This window comes from Triticum dicoccoides, chromosome 5B (genome assembly GCF_002162155.2).
Source record: "Triticum dicoccoides isolate Atlit2015 ecotype Zavitan chromosome 5B, WEW_v2.0, whole genome shotgun sequence".
Taxonomy (NCBI): domain Eukaryota; kingdom Viridiplantae; phylum Streptophyta; class Magnoliopsida; order Poales; family Poaceae; genus Triticum; species Triticum dicoccoides.
The window spans coordinates 136,977,868-136,981,390 of record NC_041389.1 but is presented as its reverse complement, the minus strand read 5'-3'; the positions used below and the strand labels follow the sequence as shown (position 1 = coordinate 136,981,390).

Here is a 3,523-nt window from a genome sequence, read left to right as displayed (position 1 = left end):
CCCTCCCCCGACAGCAGTTCTTTCTTTCTCCCCTAAGTCGCCCCTCTCTCCCTCTCTCATCTCCTCCACTCCCCCCCTTGGATCTTCACTGATTCTTCACCGTTTTGGCGGATCGAGATGGCCCCGAGGGGAGAACCGTAAGCTCCTCTGATCCCTCCAATTAGTTTTTGCAAACTTGCTACTGATTCGACGCATTATTTGCTTGAAATCCCTCATGTTTTTGAACTTAGATTGATTTTTTTTACCTAAGATTGATTGTAGTTGTAGTTCTTAGTTCTTTAGTAACTAGTGGTATTGGATATGTACTCTAATCAATAGTTCATATGTTAGTGTGAAGATGAACCCTAGTTCATAATTTTTTTTGTTAAAAAAATTATGATGTATTGTTGATAAAGGGATGAACCCTAGTTTGATGATGCATGTTAATATGATGATATGCTCTAGTGTGAAGATGAACCCTAGTTTGATGATGCATGTTGATATGATGATATGAAGATATTGTTTGGAAAATTTTGTTTAAAAATATGAAGCTATGATGTATGTTGGAGGTTTTTTTTATATGATGCATGTTGATATGATTTGATCCATCATGTGTAGTAGATGTTGTTGGAGGAATATGCTTAAAATTTGATCTTGATATGATTTGAGTTCATTGTTTGTTTATGTATGCTTATGCTTATGGTGCTTTTGTTTATGAAACTCTATTAAGGCGGCCACCTCTTGCGGACAATATCGGCCCACGGTACTGCATGCTGGACTGGGCATTCGACAAGGGTCATCGTGCCCGTTTCATAGAGAACGGAGAGGTAAGTGATATGAAAGAAATTTTGATCAAAGTTCTCGGATTGATGAAAATGATTTCCTAACTTTTTGGCGTTCACTTTTTAACAGACGCTCCAGCCACTGCGCATGAGGGGTCACAGGGTTCATGGGCATATGGACTACGACGAGCGCTACGCGCCGTTCTTCAAGAGAGCCCGTCTGTTGGGTTTCGTGCTGCAGTTCAAGCGTCAGCCGCCGACGCTTGTCCACGCGGCTCTCACAGCTCTGATTGACCGTTGGAGACCGGAGACCCATTCTTTCCATCTGCCATGCGGGGAGATGACGGTGACCCTAGAGGACTGGGGAATGATTACTGCAATGCCGATCGAGGGTCATGCACTCACCGGTCGAGTGGAGAGGGCCAACTGGCAGGAGAGGGTCACCACCCTCATCGGCGACTGCCCCGGTGCCAAGAGTAACCGTACATCCGGTGTGCCGTTGCCCTGGCTCTCGGAGCACTGGAGGACATGCCCCCAAGGCGCAGATGAGGCGACTGTGGAGTTGTACGCGAGGGCCTATCTATGGTATATTCTCTCGGAGATCGTGTTTCCAGACAGCTCCGGGAACTCTGCCAACTGGGCGTATCTGTTGTTCCTAGCGGACTGGGATGCAGGGTACAGTTGGGGGACGGCATCTCTCGCCTACCTATACCGTTCGATAAGAGAGTGTCTAATTGCGTACCTACCTACGAAAGTGTGTCCATGACATTTTCTTATATCTGATCCTCATTTGATGTTTTGCAGCTTGATGACGCAACGCAGAGGATGGGAGACAAGTCCAATATGGGTGGCTTTGTCTGGGCCTTCTCCATTTGGATGTGGGAGCGGCTGCCGGTGGGGCGTCCGGAGAAGTTGCCAAGACGCCCATGGGAAGACTATGGCGAAGAAGGCGACGAGACTCGAAACCCCACCGTAGCTTACGAGTGGGACGTTTTCAAACTCTACACGGGCCTAAACAAGACTTTGTACAAGACCTACACCAACGAGTTGGACGCTTTGACGCATACGCAGGTATATGAACTCGCACAACACCTTTCTCTTTGATTCCGCTATTGACCGAGAGTGCGAACTTACCAAGGTATATGCAATAGGTAATCTAGTGCCCGTATCGACAAGAACGAGAGTGGGCCTTTGATCTGAACGTGATGTGCGATGCGGACCGTGGTATCTGGCGGTGCATCGTGCCCATGATCTGTGTGTACGCCGTCGAGTGGCATTTGCCACAACGCGTGGCAACGCAGATTGGGATTTATCAGCATACCCCACCGGGCCAGCCCACCGATACCGGCGGCCACGCGCTGCACATGTGAGCTCTTTGTTCTCCATGAGATTATCAGGTTTCTTGTTGCTTATGATGATCTCATTGCGCTTATGATGATTCTTGTTGCTTATGCCTTGCAGGATGAGCCGGCAGAAGAATCAGTCGATCACAGACTGGGGAGAGAAGCATAAGACTCATGTGACGGAGTGGAACCGATGGAGGTGGCGTAAAGACGTGGAGAGGAGAGTGACTAACTGGGATGATTACCTGGGCCGACACATGAGGTGGTACGATGATGGCCAGAAGCACCGTCTTCGTCTCAGGCCTCGATGGACGGCGGAAGACATCGCGGAGCTGGAGTGGGCTGACCCCGATGAACAGGAATACCAGACCGGCATCAGAGACATGCACAGTGGATTTAGGGAGTTTGCACCCCTCATCAACAGAGTGGTACGTTTGAACCGACGGTCGTATTTAAAATATTTTATTCGTCGACGTGACTGACTTATGCCGTTGCAGTCCGGTGAGCTGAACAGATGCATCTTTGAAGCCTCAGATGCACTAGGTCATCTTCCCGGGAGCGTACAATCTGAGACCAGAGTCAGGGGGACGATGAAGGTACAATTTCAGTCTCCTCGGAACAGATGCATCTTGTTCACTTGCAGTCAGTCGATCTAAACTTATTATGACCTTGCTTCATTGTGAGTGCAGAAGTTCGTGCAGCGTTGTCGCAAGCTGGTAGGGCTGCTTGGGTGTGCTGGAGCTGGGTCAGTTGAAGCTCATCAGCCTGTAGCCACACAGGGTATCATCGGCTCATCGAGCCATGCTCCCTCGTTGTCTAGGTTGGTTGGAGAGGAGGAGGAGGAGGAGGAGGAGGAGGAGGAGGAGGCCATATATGAAGAAGGGGAGGAGGAGGATGAGAGCAACGGGGAGGAGGAGTACGATGAAGATTATGGACCTCCAGCAACTCAAACGTCTCAAGCATCTCAGCCGCCGAAGAAGAGGAATCCGAAGAAGAAGGATTTGCTGAGTCCGGACCCTTTCCAGAGACCGGTTCCTCGACGGCCCAAGAAGAAGACCGAAGAGCATCGTTCAAAGAGTAACGAGGACCGTACCTCCAAGAGGGGAAGGAGCAACTGATTATGCTCTTCGATAGTTGGCTCTTTTAGTTTCGTTGAACTTCGTTTGATTGAACTATTCGGTTATGAAGCTACGTGGAACTATGTGTTTGCTATTTGTGGATCTATGTGTTTGCTATTTGTGAAACTATGTGGAACTCCGTTTACTAATTAGTTGAAGTTCGTTTGAAATGTTCTATGCACTTCAAATTTGTTAATGTGTATGTGATGCCCAAGTTTAATTGTTTGAGATCTGTGATATTGTTGTCATATTTGTGAAAATTGCTATAATATTATTGTCATATTGAATTTGAAAAGAAGCA

At 48.0% G+C, this 3,523-nt stretch overlaps 1 pseudogene; it reads left to right on the top strand.

Moving 5' to 3' along the window:
* Positions 1-117: 117 nt before the first annotated feature.
* LOC119308116 lies at positions 118-3,129 on the top strand (annotated as a pseudogene).
* Positions 3,130-3,523: the final 394 nt, after the last annotated feature.